The 16,847-nt window shown below is 37.1% G+C and overlaps 1 long non-coding RNA gene across 1 annotated transcript; it reads right to left on the bottom strand.

Moving 5' to 3' along the window:
- Positions 1 to 575: 575 nt before the first annotated feature.
- LOC118705698 lies at positions 576 to 16,484 on the bottom strand. The gene is made up of 3 exons (XR_004983772.2): positions 16,474 to 16,484; positions 9,660 to 9,662; positions 576 to 718 (listed from the first exon to the last, which is right to left on the bottom strand). It is a non-coding gene; the product is annotated as an uncharacterized LOC118705698 (long non-coding RNA).
- Positions 16,485 to 16,847: the final 363 nt, after the last annotated feature.

Here is a 16,847-nt window from a genome sequence, read left to right as displayed (position 1 = left end):
TGATGCTACATTCCCTACATACAAGTCACTACTTAATTTCTTCTAACGTCCTCAGTGGGCCTTTGTGAGAGACTTTTATTTTATTTTTATCAAAAAGATCCAGTATCTTGGTTGTTTATATTTCTACTGGGCCTTTTTCTTTTTCAAAAGAATTGAAATATTTGACATATAAACTTCTAAGAATTTTATAATTGTGTGAAGAATTTTTCCCCATACATGAACTCTTTTTTTATCAGAAGATTTAAATATACCTTCCAGAATTTAAAAACTTATAACCATTTAATTGGCCCTACCCTTCCCCTGCAGTGTAAATAAAGCAAATACTATAATTCTGTGATTTGCTTTAATACTGAGGCATGAGGTAGGGAGTATCAACAATGGCTTGCTTGTCTGTAAAAGCAAATATATTTAAAATAAATAAAAAAACAACACACCAATGTTTAGTTAGCCTAGGTCAGTGGTCGACAAACTGTGGTTCTGTTGACTAATGAGTTTGCCGACCACTGACCTAGACTCTCGATTCCAATAATTACAGGCTGTTGTTGTTCCTTGTGATTAAACCCTATCTGAAAATTTAAAAAAAATCAAGATGTCAGTTGTGAACTATGAAGCACTACACAGTCCTAGATGTTTGATTTCTTGTTCTCATTCAAAGTTGTGTTGCCCTCTGATGGGAGCATGAGGCCGCCCTGCCAAATACTGCTTGTTTCATATAGGGCTTAATTACAAGGAGCAACAGCCTGTAATTATTAGAATCGAGAGTCTAGGTCAGTGGTTGGCAAACTCATTAATCAACAGAGCTGCAAACTGGCCTAGATAATATTTTATTAATATTAACATTCACAGAGACAAGAAACTATGTCTAAATTTAAATGTAATCAGTTATTTTAATAGCTTGTTTTTGTCTGAAGGTAAATAACATTGTGATACAGAGAGTGCTTTGCTTTCTAATTGATTTTAATTAATGAATTAAATCATCCGGATACAGAGTTTTCATTTGCTTCAAAGAATGCATTAAAATTTATTTCACAAGATGGAAAAAACTCTGCATTTTTACCAAAAATATGATATGTATTGCTATTCTAAACAGAAATTTAATTAATATAAAGTGAAAGCAATATTTTAATTTTTTTGGTAGTTACTTGACTAAAGTTACATGACTAAAGAGACAAATAGGATATGAGAAAATAATACAATAACTAATAAATTGTTTATGTACTCACAACTATAAACCTACTTTTGCCCACCCCTGTAATTATCGACTACTTCATTCCAAGGTTTTCTTTTTTCTGTTCTTTTCCTCCCTCCCTCCCTCCCTCCCTCCCTCCCTCCCTCCCTCCCTCCCTCCCTCCCTCCCTCCCTTCCTTCCTTCCTTCCTTCCTTCCTTCCTTCCTTCCTTCCTTCCTTCCTTCCTTCCTTCCTTAATTTTGTCTGTCAGACCTTCCAAAAAGGAACTATCTGGTATAGACAAATAGATTATAAATCTCATTCAAGACTTTCAAAATACCTCTATAATATAAAAAGTTACACGAGGACAAGTTGTACAATAATAACTGAAAGTTATTATTCTCTCTAAATGATTTTAAACACCATTTTCATCATTTATACAACACCATAGATGTCGTAAAGAACACAAAATAAATACTGTAAAAACATCACATTAAAGTTCCTATGTAACAATGCTTGAGACCCAAACAGTATTTTTTATAAGATGTACCAACATGTATTTTTTCCTCTCAGATAATAAAAGTCATCAGAAATAACTGCCTTAATTACTTTGTAAAGTGATGGTCAAGTGGATAATAGCAATTATTTCAACACCTTACTCTAGGCTCAAAAGGTTAAAAATGTTCTCTGTTTATGAGAGGGTCTGCTTGCCTCAAGGTCCTACCCTTGGCATACTAGTCACTCTGGGTTTTGAATCTCCTGGCCAGGAAAGCACTGTGGCTTAAATTTGCTTTTTCTAACCAATGGCTTCACACTAAGCAATTCTCGTATAGTGCTAGTATAGTGCTATTATTTCTCACTAGTGAAGAACCCAACTCGGAGGTCTTAAAAAAGTAGAATGCTACACTGTGGTAATGATGGCTAATACTTGAGGTGCTTTATAATTTATAAAATGTTTTAATCTAAACTAGTGGCTTGATGCATGAAGATTTGTGCAAGGATAGGCCTGCCTTCCCCTGACTGCTGGCACTGGTTTCCCTCTGGCACCTGGGACCTGGGCCTTCACTCTGGCGATAGCCTTCAGCCTTCCACCTTTGCTCCAGCTGGAGCCGCCTTCTGCCTTAGCTCTGGCTGGAGTCATCTTCTGTCTTTGGTCCAGCCCTGCCGCCCTCCTGTAGCTACCTCCACCCTTGCTTCCCCCCCCCCCCCCCCCGATTGCTGTGCACCTGCATGCGCGCGCGTACTGCCCAGAGGCCCAGAGGGTCCCAGCCTGGCCACCACAATCTTTGTCATGTCAATTTGTATATCCCCTCCTTATTGGCTGTGGGCGCTGTCATCTTTGTCAATGAATGACAGTCAATTTCCATATTCTGTCTTCATTAGATAGGAGATTGAATTCTGGGCTTGTGACCACCCGTTGAGGTAGGTAGGATGTGGTTCTTATTTTCTAAAGGAGAAAATAGGCCCTAAGAGGGTGTGAAACAAACTCCGGTGCACAGCTATGAGACTACCTATCTAATAGCTCACTTCTTTGTTCCAAAACTGTACATTTTCCCACCCCAATATTTCTACTTTCCACTGATAATCTTGACATGAACTTTATAATAGTAAGCAGGAAAAGGATATCATGACTACAACGCATCAAAAAGTGAAACAGCAACTCTACAAAGTCTTCCATTACAAACACCTGGCTATCAGCCAAGAAACTGGAGTTTTTGGCTCTCTTATTCCACATAATTAACTGTGTGTCCTCGGACAAATCAAACAACCTGTCTGGCACTCAGATTCCTTATCTATTAGACAAAAGGTTTGTATAAGAGCCCTCCTACACATAAAATTCTAAATTATTAGGAAAGGAATCCACATTCTTTAAAAAAAAAAAAAAAAAAAAAAAAAAAGCCTTGCCGAGTTGCTCCCTCTTAGAATTGCTGGAATGAGCTTCGGACTGCAACATTACAGCTGCCAATTTTTTTAGCAATTTGGACCGTGTAGCGCTAACTTAAACCCACCTGTGGGAATAGAGTTGGAGACAACACAGCATCTCAGCTTGCTTTGTTTGCATTCTCAAAACCACTAAGGGAAGTTGGGCTGAAGCTGATTTTGGAAAAAAATATAGAAACTCTGTATCAAACTTGACAATAAAGATAACTCTTTGCCATATTAATGACTTTTAATTGGATTAGAAATTTCCTATTGCATTATCCTGGGATTCAGTTATGTGGGCACAAAACAAAAATCAATATGGTTACAATTTAATCTACTAAGACTCCCAAACATGGGACACAGGTGCATGCTATTCAAATGTACTTAACTAGTGTATTGTAGTTTACAATTCCCATAATCGACAAATCACAGGCTTGATTAGGCTGGCTAATCTGCATTTTCTGAATCTCTCCTGGGAGCCATCTTGCTTCTCTGATCTTCATTCGTCACTAGGCCCTGATCTTAGCTCAACCAATTTCCCAAGATAACGTGGTCAGTATCACAATCAACAATAATAATTCCAAGCCCTCATATTTCTTCTCTCCTCTTCTTCTATTTTCTGACCTTTAAAAAGGATGATTATAAAGAAGAACACATACTTCTCAAGAGTATCCAGCACAGCTGCCCACAAGCACATCTTGGGATCCAGCAGCCGGGCCTGTGGTCAATGCCTTTTTTTTGCCATTCCTTTATAGGGGAAGGTCATCTAGTTCAATTCAGAGGCTGGATGCTGAACTCTTAACTTCTCTAATTCCAGAAAGTTGCTTGCCATCCAAACACATAATTAAAGAGGGCAGCAGCCTGTGTTCCAGAATGGTGACGCAATCTTTCGGGGAAGAGTCTCTTGGTAAAATCAGTAGCACACCCACCTAGCCGCTGCCATATTTGGCTAACTGAAGGCTATTTTTCTTACTCTAGGAACATTTAAGGTCAAGTCTATTAATTGTTTTTATAAATATAGTTTGAGTCCAAGATTTGTTCGTATCAAAATTAATCACACATAACCTAATGAACATGAAACTGTGTAGGATGCCAGAGATTTCACGTATCAGTTTCCATAGTGTGAGACATTTGCCAGTAAACTTTTTAAAGTTATTAGATATCTCTTTGTTTTATAATCCTGCTCTGTAATCCATGGAATATAATGCATACATCCTTACTTTACAAAGAATCATAATTCAGTTTTCTAATTCATCTTAAGCCTATTAGGAAGAAGTTTTCTATAAATGCATGGTATCTTCTCACTAATTCATCTCCTTGTTAATTTTAGCAGTTAATTTCCCCCCTAAATGTAAATTAAGTCTTTAGAAATGTAAGTTTCTAAATTTCTTTATTAAAGAAATGTCTTGCCTGACTGGTTTGTCTCATTGGATAGAACGTCATCCTGCGGAATGAGGCGTCCTGGGTTCGATTCCGGTCAAAGGCATGTACCTTGGTTGCAGGCACATCCCAGTAGGGGCTGTTCAGGAGGCAGCTGATTGATGTTTCTCTCTCATCAATGTTTCTAACTCTCTATCCCTCTCCCTTCCTCTCTGTAAAAAATCAATTAAATATATATATTTTTAAAATGTCTTAACAATCCCTACTACCAATCACTCTTCTTACAGCATATCTGTTGAGTGTACAGAGGAATAGTAGATTGTCAACCAGGAACTGGCAAGAAGAGTTTGCCTTCTTTGTATCTTAATGGGAAGTGTATTTTAATAGCTAACATGGTGACCTTATTTATTGTGGAAACAAAAAGCAATTTGCTACTGAAGAACTCTCAAAGCCAGCGAGGTGCAGGCGAAGCACTGTCCACCCTCTGTCGCCCCCACCTTCCAAAGCCATGTCCCCTTCCTGGAAAGGACAACGTTATCAGGGAAAATGGAAACGCAGCTTCTTCCATGCTCTTACTAATTACAGGGTGACATCAGCATTGCTAAAAAAATCCCGTTTGTTTTCAGTTGTGATTCCAAAGAAAAGCAAACGCGGGAGCAGATGAGCAGCAGCTCAGGTCCAGTTGGAAACGTTCGTGGACTTTACTTTTATAGAACTTTCCTGTCCTCATCTTCTGGTGGAGGAGCTGGGAGGAGACAGGAATGTGACGCACTGATCTCTCACGCCATCAGTAGCTGTAAACACTCCTGGTCCTTCGAGTGGGTAACTCCTCTGGCAAGAGTGTTGTGAGCCATACCACCTCCTTCTGGCTTCAGTGCTGCAAGAAGTTAAAGCACTTTGAATAAAGTACTTTGCAACCATCTAAACTTATTTTGCTAGACTTTTCTACACATGTACTGCAATAAACTCTTAGACCTCGTCCTCTGCTGACAGAAGCTGAAGGGCAGGTTTTATCACACTCTCTATCTGACTCTAGGTAGGAAAACTGTAGTTGATAATTGATGAAATTCACAGGATTCTGTTGAAGCCTCTAGAAACTGTAAACATGGGAGTTAGGGCTGGGGAAGGAATTGCATGGCTGAGATGCCATCACAGAGACCACAGTCCCCAGAGAGTCTCTTCACTTTCTGCTTTATTTTGTCTGTGTAAATATAGCCTCCGCAAGCTTTTCTTCTGCTTCATCCTCCCCGTTACCCCTGCAGAATTCCCTTGTGCTATAGCTGCATTTCTGAGTGTAGCAACTTAAAACTTCATTTTACATTCAATCGACTCAGATTATTACTTAGGTTCTATTTATTTGAGTTTTCATTTCGGTAAATGCGAAGTAAGCCATATTAAGATTCAAGCACAGATACAACGAAGGGGGCAACTTTTCAATATTTAACAATCTTCAAAAAGAGAGAACTTCATAAAAGCATTCCTTTCACTGCCTTCATCTGGCATGTTTCTTTTTGTTAGGATCAAAGATTTGACAGAGATGAAAGACCGCCCCCCTCAACTTTACATAGAAATATATGTCAACCAGGAAGAACTTTTTAAGTGGAAACATTCCTGCAATAGCTTTCTTTATTGCCATCTCTTTATCTAATAAATTTTCTCAGATACCTTAAAAATGAAATGGAAGAAAGGAAGTGTTCTTTGTAGGCCGTTCATAGTTTGACTGCATTCAACAAACAGATTTAAAAATATAGTCAACCGAGCTATTTTTCAAATTTTGAAAGTTTGTGTCCATAGCCCAGGATTCAGATGACTGAGAAATATCCCATTTTTATTAAGGTATGAAATAACATTAACACATAGTTTATTATTCACACAACTAAGTAGAAAGGTAAAACTGAAAGTTGCTTTAGCTTCCTTTAAAAGTCCCATAGATGTTCCTGTACCACTGAAGTGACCCAGGCACATATTTTCAACTCTACTTTACACAGAAAAAATACATCTTTTGTTTCACACACATGGATAGTTCTGTGTCATGTAGACTAACATGTTATGCATATTTTACAGGAAACATTTTAAAACTCATATATACTTTGTCATTCTTATCACCACAAACTTTTTATTTTTACTGAAGGAAACAGTATAGAGCAGTGGTCGGCAAACTACAGCTTTTTGGCCCCTTGAGTGTGGCTCTTCCACAAAATACCACAGCCTGTGAGAGTCTGTTTGAAGAAGTGGCATTAGAAGAAGTTTATGTTTAAAAAATTTGGCTCTCAAAAGAAATTTCAATTTTTGTACTGTTGATATTTGGCTCTGTGGACTAATGAGTTTGCCGACCACTGGTATAGCTATAGAGGCACAAAAAGGAAGTTATAAGCCCCTGTCCTCCACCACCCAGAGATATCCACCTGCATCTGCCCTGGAATGGTGGCAGAACAAATATACCACCATTTAGGAGAGATTCTCCCAAGGTAGAGTCAGAGCGTCAAAAATTTCTGATAATAAGAAAGCAATCTGAAAGCTAATATCTAATATAAAAATGTATGTTTAGAATGATTAAGGGCCAGAAAAAAGAGAATCACAAAGTGAAGAGAACAGAGGAAGAAAAGAAAGGGCCTATTAAAAAAGAAAAAAAAAGAACTAAATAGAAATTCTAGAAATATTTCCTTCACTTCCCAGAGGCTTTGATATCGGAGACCCTGAAGGCTTAACTCTTCGTATTTTTCTGTATGTACCCTCATGCCCTGATGATCTCTTTCCCTTAAATCTCAGACTCCTTCAGCACCTCTACTGGAGTATCTGATAAACGTGCAAAACGTGGTATTTCTACAACTGAACCCGATCCCAACCCCAAACCTGCTTCACACAGTCAGCCCTATCTCAGGCCATGGCTCCACGATTCCTTTTCTTTTGGCACATCTGTATCATCTTCTGCTAAATCCCATTGTCCCTGCTATCAGAATCCTGAGCTGTGCCACTTCTCACGCTGTTACTGCTCACATTCTGTTTGAGCCTCCATCATCACCATCACGCCTGTCTAGGGTCTGGCTCCTACCCTTGAACCCTGTGGACCGTACTCAATATAGCAGCCAGAAGTAACCAGATCTTGTGCTTTGTTCGGAACCTTACAGCACCCGCACACTGAACTCGGAAGAAAAGCCAAAGTTCTTAAATCCCCACAAGGTTTTACAAGTTCTGGCCCCCATTACTTTCTAAGCTCATCTCGTAATTTCTTCTTACTCACTTTGCTCCAGCTACACTGACCTCCTCTCTGTTCCTCAAAACTCTTTGTATTTGCTGTTCCTTTCACCTGGAAACTTCTCCCTCGGTGTCCCCACAGCCCTCTCTCACCTTTCAACCCTACTGTGAGCCCTTTCCTGCCTACCCAGTTTAAAACTGCTTGCCATCACCAATGTTCAGTATCATCTGCCCTTTATTTTTCTTTTCAGAAGTCATTCCTTTTAATCAACTATAATTTATTGATTTGTTTATCTCCCAAGTAGAACACAAGCTCCATGTGGGCAGGGCTTTTGTATGCTTTGTTCATTGCTAATGGAACTTCTTAAAACCCCTAATGGGCTTGTATCTATCAGTTTAAATGATGTGGTTCTCTGGGATCTATGAGGGGGGAAAAAAAAACCCCTAATAGTTTATATAATGTTTCTTATGCAGTGTGGCACTGGTAAAAAAAAAAATCTTGTCAAAAGTAATATTTGGTTAGATAAAAGGTAATGGGAAAAAATAAAAGATGGCTTCATCTTGTAAACAAGAGACTTGTGGCAGGAGGGAATACGGAGAATGCTTGTCATTTAGAAGATGGCAACTTTGGTTCTTTTTTCCCGGAGAAACTCTTTTAGGTGTTTAAAACAAAATGTCTTGTAAGCAGTTTGGTTTTACAGCTACAGTTTGGTATAACATTGACATTTCTTTCTTGGTTATTCTTAGGTTTATTATAAAAACGTCTCAAGTACAACAGTATGTTTTTATAAAATTTTTGTACATTTTATAAAAACATTTGGACACTAGGGACCTTAGAAAAAATGAGTCCTAATTCCTTCAAAGCTAAATCTTAAAAACTTTCAATCCAGCTCCCCCCGTGTCTGTTATGAAGTGCTTTTTATCACAGGAACAAAGTAATAAAAACCTGATAGATTTTTAGTGGAAGTAACACTAATTCTCAATCATAAAAAGAAAAAAAAGTTCAACAGAGAAGCTTATTTTGAGGGAGGTTTGAAGGATGGGCATTTATAATTTAAGGCCTTGATTGTTCTTCTGTTAAATCATTTTAATTTAAAAATATCATCTTTGATTTGGTTCCAAAAGACTTCTATTTTTGTTTTACTAAGAAGTAGCCTGATGGATGATGATATTGTCCATACTCTGCCTAGTGATCCATCTTGACATTGTCCTGGTGAGTTTTATACAAATAATTTTACAAAGGTTTATTATGTTTCTTACCATCTCCTACCCCATGGGAACTTGGGTTTGGCAGCCTTCTATTAGTGATTATAATATTCATCTTGAGTTGAATCAGGGCACAGGCTGTGAGGTATTCTATTTAAAAACCCATTTGTGGAACACCAGAGGAAGGTTTATGAGGGGATTGTCATAATTGAGGTGGCAGTTTCTTGATTCTTTTGCTATGTGAATAAATAGAATTTGATTACATTTTAAGAAGTGGTTTAAGGTTCACCGTTTTATTTTTTTTAAGGCTACCCATTTTTTTTTTTTAAAGGTGGCCAGTTTATTTATTTATTTCTTTTAAAAATATATTTTGTTGATTTTCTTACATAGAGGAAGGGAGAGGGATAGAGAGTTAGAAACATCGATGAGAGAGAAACATCTATTAGCTGCCTCCTGCACACTTCCTACTGGGGATGTGCCCGCAACCAAGGTATATACCCTTGACTGGAATCAAACCTGGGGCCCTTTAGTTCGCAGGCTGTTGCTTTATTCATTGAGCCAAACTGGTTAGGGCACCATTATTTTTTATGTATTTGAAAAGTAAATAATATTTTAGTATTAGAAAAACTCAGGTGCAAAATTTTAAAATCAAGTTAGAAGCATATTCTTTTAAAAAAATACAGTTTTTTATAACTTCTCTATATGGATAGCCTAGCACTACTTTTTCATAGTTTACCCTTTTCACACTCTGTTGTTTGGCAACTAGAGGCCTGGTGCACGAAATTCACACACTTGGAGGTGGGGGTCCCTCAACTGGGCTTGCCCTCTCTCAGTCTGGGAGCCCTCAGGGGATGTCTGACTAGCAACTTGGATTCGCTTGGGCCTAAGCTGTCAGTTGGACATCCTTAGTGCTGTTGTGGAGTCAGGAGATGCTCTTGCCACCACCACTACCACTGCTCTCGCAAGCAATGACCCGGTTTCTGGCTGAGCGACACTCCTGTGGGAGCACACTGACCACCAGGGGATAGCTCCTGCATTGAGTCAGAGCAACTGGTCGTTCTGCTGTTCAGTTGATTTGCATATTAGCTTTTTATTATATAGAGTAGAGGCCTGATGCATGGATTTTTGTGCAAGTGTATGCCTTCCTTCCCCTGGCTGCTGGTACCAGCTTCCCTCTGGCACCCAGGACCTGGCTTCCCTCTGGTATGCTGGACCCGGGCTTCCCTCCCTCTGGCCGCCAGCAGGCACACAGGACCCAGGCTTCCCTTGCAGCCCCAGCTTTGTCCGGGAGATGGAAGGACCTCCAGAAGAATATCCAGTCTAATTAGCATATTACCCTTTTATTACTATAGGTATGAAATATGTAAATAAATTAATGGCTAAAACTGGATTGATTTATTCGATACCCGTTTGCCAGTGCCATGCTATTGTAATTCTTTAACATGTTAATGATATAGAATTTCAACCTTTAAAAGTAATATTTTTATATTTCAAAACTATGATATACTATATGTTCACATGTTAATGACATCCAAGCAAGGGAATTTTCTAGCCACATTCAGTGAGAGCTCATAATCATCCTTCTTAAATGAATTCTTTCTTAAATCTAAACTACCCATGCCCCTGTTTTAGTACAGAATCTGCTTTCAGAAACTTACTGAGTCATCACTATTCGGGTTTTTTTTTTTTTTTTTTTTTTTTTTTCCCTCAACCTATGCAGTCTAGTTCAATTCAGCATTTCTCTTTTTAATTTATTTTTCAGTTTAAAGTTTCTATTTTAAGTTTATGTTTGGGTCAGATATTTTTTACATCATTTGCTGCTCCGCCTCTTTTTGAGCTGTATTAGGGAAATACTGTCTATGCTATATATGTAGGTGCACCATTGGGAGATTCCCCTCTAAACTACCCTGTTTCCCCGAAAATAAGACAGTGTCTTATATTAATTTTTTCTTTCAAAGTTGCGCTAGGTCTTATTTTCAGGGATGTCTTATCTTTCCATGCGCTAGGTCTTATTTTCGGAGGATGTCTTATTTTCGGGGAAACACGGTATAAGGCTATTTTGATTTTTGGTTATTATTTCATTATGTTTTAGTTTTTATTTGTTCATATATAAACTCTAACAGACTTTCCCATACAACTCTTTCCCTGAAGAGTCCACATGTTATCTCTGAAATGGTTATGTTTTTGTTTTAATTTTCAAATATTTTGTATTTTTATGTATATGTAAGTACATTCTGGATCATTAGGATGAGCTGATTACAGCCAGGTACTGTTTAAATTTTGATGAATATTTTATTGCTGCTTGAGACCAATAAGCATAAGGACCTAATCTCTATAATGTAGAAACATTGTAAATCAATGTTGAAGGTCCATGAAAAGTTGCATTTTCAATCCTCTATGCAATTTTTAGTGTCTTGGAAATGTCTTCAAATTTCTTAATTAGTATCCAATAAGACTTAGTCAAATGAATAAATGAGTGATACTTCTTTAAATTGCTTATTTATTCAAATATGCCAAAAATAGCACTAGATTTTTTTTTCTCATCCAGTTGTTTTTGAAGACTTGTGTTTCTTATACATGTGGAAACAATCTAATATGGGACAAGAGAAGGATCAATCAGTAATTAAATGAGCAAAAACAGGAGACTGTCAATTGGAACCACTAAGGAGATATTTCCCAGTGACTTCTGTCTAAGACTTATTCTAATGAAGAAAAATTGGTAGCTTATTCCAGAACTTCATTAAAACTATGCTTAAATATAATCAGTGGCTAATTTATTCATTGAGAGTATAGCTTTATAGTTCCTGGATCTTGATAAATGGCAGATACTGATAAAGGAGAGATTTTTTTTTTTAAAGAATACTGTTTATTTTAACTTTGAAAACTTGTATTCTCTCTGTGTTAAGAAGACCTGTCCTCTTTTGAGTGTGCCACTGGTCATACAATTGTCTGAGAGCTGAGTTATTAAAAACCATGCCATACAGAGAAGGGTCAAAATTATTGCAAATGTCAAAGAAGATCTTAGCTGACATTTACCCTTGAGCACTATTTATTGCTCCAAAAACAGGGCTAAAAACATGTATTTCCTGGGTAGTTTAATAGCTGATGTTTAACATATTTAATAAAATATTTTTGAACATTTTTGATAAATAACTACATGACAAATCAAAATACTTAATAAAGTATTTTTTAACATACCTGATAAGGAACTACATGGCAAATCAAGATGCTCCACCTGGCTGTTGCCCTTTTAGCTGGCAGGGGCTGATGAGCTGTGTAATTAGATAAGTGTTCCCACCAATGCCAGGAGTCAGCAGTGTTTTCCATCTTTTCCATTATTGTACACTTAGCTGCAAAGCATACACTCACTTGGCATTCTAAGCACTTATGATTGATTCGCAATGTCAGTAAAATTTACAGATTATACATTCCAAAAGATAAGAGGGAATTAATGTCTTAGGAGAAGTTTTTAGCATGGCTTCTCTTGCCAACATTAATTTTATTATTAGCATTGGTGTGCTTAAGTGTACAGAAGCAAGTTAACATGAATAAATGTAATACAAATTAAACTGCTGAGAATATTATTTTCCCATCGGGTTGCTCTGGGTTTATAAGAGTTCTTGACATATGCTTTGCAGTATATTCTAACTTTTATAACAGATGTAAAAATCATGCTCAACATGTATCACATGATGTCAGATATTCTCTTTGGATATGCTGTGTGTGTGTGTGTGTGTGTTTCTAAGCAACACATAGAGATTTAAATAAAATGAAAAATCAATAAAAACAATGAAAAAAGTTTGAAGTAAATTTTGAAGATGAGACATCCTAGTATCTCTTGATATTTTACATTATCTAATAAAAATAATCTGAGATTTTTCATAATCTATTTTAACTGTACTTACAAATTTTATATACATTATAATATAAAGACTATTCACAAGATTGAGAAAGTATATTTATAAAATCTAGTTGATAGCTTTTTAAAAATATATATTTTATTGATTTTTTACAGAGAGGAAGGGAGAGGGATAGAGAGCTAGAAACATTGATGAGAGGGAAACATCAACCAGTTGTCTCCTGCACACTCCCGACTGGGGACGTGCCCACAACCAATGTACATGCCATTGACTAGAATCGAACCTGGGACCTTTCAGTCCTCAGACCTTTGGCTCTATCTACTGAGCCAAACCAGTTTCGGCAAGTTGATAGTTCTGCCAGATATAAAATGTCTCCCACTTTTATTTAAATCACAATATGGACATAACAATAGATAAAATAGATATTATTTATGGTGGTTACATGTTAGTGACAGCAAAAATCAGTATTTTAAAGTCTGGGTTTAACTAAGCCCTATAGGACTTTGCTTTTCAAAATAATTACATTAACCCTTTATATTATTCTTTCATTTATGATTTATAAAAGGAAAATTTATTTTAAGGGCCAGATGAGTTTTTAAAATAAATAATTAGAATTTCAGAAAGGCATTTTTTAAATATTTATTTTTATTGATTTCAAAGAGGAAGAGAGAGACAGAAATATCAACAAGGAAGAATCATTGATTGACTGCCTTTTGCATGCCTCACATTGGGGATTGAGCCCGCAATCTAGGCATGTTCCCTGACCGGGAATTGAATGGTGACCTCCTGATTCATAGGTCAATGCTCAACCACTGAGCAACACTGGCCAGGCTAACCATATTTTTTATGCTGTTACTTTACAGCCCCCTAATTTTCTAACTGGCTATTTTATTCATAATACCTTTTAATACACCCTCCTAACACTCCTCCTATCTGGTGGCTATCAATTTGTTTTCTGTATTTATTAATTTGTTTTTGTTGGGTAATTATGTTGTTTTTTTTTAGATTCCACCTATGTTAATATTTATATTCAAAATAAAACACTAGTTTGATATTAATTGCTGATATTCTGTAACATGCACTGGATTAAGTAGTTAAAGTTCTGTTCTGCCTAGCCACTGTTGTGGATGTTCTTGATTTGCTTGTTCTTTAATCCTATGCAGAGGGTGCCTTCTCCTAGCCCTGTCTCAAGTTCTTCATGGGCTAGAATTGGTATAGCAGTCAGATTGGGGATTACATTTTATCTCTACAGTTATTATGGGATCTTCTTTTTTTAACCTATAAAATTCACACCTATTTGTCCAATGTACAAGTCATCAGAACCCTAGGCAAAGAATTGTGCTTGGCAAATATTAGTTACTCCAGCAATGAATCTGTGAATCAAGAGATTTCTTGTAAATTTGGAGATTTCTGAGTAGTCCTTTGACACTTAACTACTCTTCCCTTTAAGGTTTGTGAGAGTTTGTGAAAAACCACGTTGACTGCCCAGAAAGGGTTTAACATCCCGCTGTAGGACACAAACTCTGTGCTCATGTGGAAACCATCTCCTTCTCTTTTCTGACCTCTGTATTTACTGAAATGGGACAGGGCTAGATCACATCTGATGCTGCTCTTTGTAAACTGGCCGATTGTAATCCATTTGGCTACAGAATACAACTTAAAGCATTTTTATAGCTCACATTGAGAGTGTTTTCTCTTGTACAACATGAGCTATATAATAGGTCCCTAGGGGTTCATCGAGAGGTTGCTGCTACCTCTGCGTCTTTTGTGTGTGTGTGTGTGTGTGTGTGTGTGCACTCTGTGAGTTCTACACATGAACTATAATTCTTTACTTCTGGACATTTAAAAAATAAATTAGGTTGGAGCTTGGACATTAGATTTAGACCACTTAAGTTCAAAATTCAGCCCTGCCTATTATCTTTTTGACCTCATACAAATCACTTTTATTTTCTAAAAATCCATTTCCCCATATATAAAATAGGGATAATATAGCAGGATAGTTGAAGGGATTACATAATATGATATATATAAAATATTTGACCCAGTGCATGTTAAAGAGTAAAATCAACAATTAATGTTAAACTATTATTTTATTATTAAATATAAAACTAAAATTTCTCACTTAACTTACCTTTAGCTTATCAACTAACGTACAGTACAACATTAAGAGGGAGAATTTGATGATAAACTTACTTCCTGTTTTATTTGAGATCCAGACATCACCATCTAAAAAGTGGTTATTTTGAATATTGTTGTTAAACAGTATGTTGTTAATATTTTCAAACTTGAAAATTACTCAGTTTCCCTTAGATATACATTAAATTCTCATTTATCTTTTAATTCTAGATTTAAGCATATGTGTTTCCTTTAGGGAGAACAACTAGACATGGATTACTTTGGTAGATTTTAAAAAGAATTTCTCATGAAGAAATAACAAAAGAATGTCTGGACATCTGGTAAAATTTTAAGTCTACAAGCACATAATTTAAACTTTTTTCTACAGGGAACTATAAAATTCACCATGCACATCCTCAATCCTCCCATTTCTCATGCATAATGGATCAGTAACTTTCTTAAAATCTGCTGCATTCAGGACAGAATAAGTGACTCATAGACATAATGTACTTTTTAAGATCTAGGTTTTTCTTTCATGTTAGGGCCCCCGCCACAGCCCCCCAACCCAGAGAGCTTCATTCTTTCAAACTTCTAGAAATTCATGACAATATGGGTTAAGATTTTGTGGTTATATATTTTTGGCTTGACTGTACAAGAAAGCATAAGAAGGAATTGCAGGCGAGAAATATATATTCTGCAAAGAAGTACTAGAGGTAGAAAGATTTCAAGTGTTATAATCTGTAAATCCCTGATTTGTAAATTGCATTGGTTAGGGGAAATCTAAATAAAATCAATATAAAGAATTATTTGATGACTTTATTATTTCAATTGACTTCTTGTTTTTATTATTTGTTTCTGTTAATGATTAAAGTTTCAATTTCAAACTCAGTGTACTGTGAGAGGTGGTATTTCCGATGGATCTGGGATCTGATGGCAGAAGCAGGATGCCTCTTCATTAAAAGATGGATATCAGCTGTGGTTTGACATCAGGAATCTAGTCCCAATAAGCAACATTGACTTTTTCTACTTTGTACCTTTTTACTTATTTTCCACTAGAGGCCCGGTGCACGAAAATTTGTGTACTTGCGGGGGAGGGTCCCTCAGCCCAGCCTCTGCCCTCTAGCTGTCCAGGACCCCTCAGGGGATGCCATCTGCTGGCTTAGGCCTAAGCTGGCAGACTTCCCTCTGGCAGCCCAGGAGCCTCAGGGGATGTCCCACTATTGGCTAAGTAGGTAATCAGACAACCTTAGTGCTGCTACTATGGCAGGAGAGGCTCCCGCCAATGCCACTGTGCTTGCGGCCATCAGTCTGGCTTGTGGCTGAGCGGAGCTCCCCCTGTGGGAGCACACTGACCACGAGGGGGCAGCTCCCGAGTTGAGCATCTGTCCCCTGGTGGTCAGTGCGTGTCATAGCAGCCAGTCGTTCCTCCATTAGGGTCAACTTTCATGATACCTTTTATTAAATAGGATCCTTGTCTACTAAGTTCGCTTTAAATGCCATTGTTTCCAAGCACCCGTAGGACTCACACTCATCATTCACCTTCATTTTTGCCTCCACAATGTTGATTCTCTACCTTAGGAACCAGTCCCTCTTTCTAGGTCTAGAAACGTATTAGCATTCTTTTCACTCTGCCTTCTTCTCAACCATCATTCTCTTCCATTTTGATTTAAATTTCTTGATGACATAATGCATATACTCTATCTTTACTTAACTTAGTTCCTATTCTTCACGTTATCAGAATCCAGGATCTCTTCTCATCTCTTACTGAAATTGTTCTCTCATAGATCAGCAAAATATCTTAAATACAATAACTCGTTAACTCATGGTTAGTAGGAACATTATTCTATATGGCCAAATTGTGAGTTACTTGAGATCATGAACACTTTCCTATTTATTTTTGCAACCCAGCCACCTAAGAATAGTGTCTGGCACATAATAAACACTTAATAAACATTTATTGAATTATATACTCAGACTTCTTGATAAATAAAAATCTCTGCC

This window comes from Pipistrellus kuhlii, unplaced genomic scaffold (genome assembly GCF_014108245.1).
Source record: "Pipistrellus kuhlii isolate mPipKuh1 unplaced genomic scaffold, mPipKuh1.p scaffold_m20_p_5, whole genome shotgun sequence".
NCBI lineage: Eukaryota > Metazoa > Chordata > Mammalia > Chiroptera > Vespertilionidae > Pipistrellus > Pipistrellus kuhlii.
The sequence above is the reverse complement of the archived record's forward strand: the minus strand, read 5'-3'. Positions and strand labels throughout refer to the sequence as shown.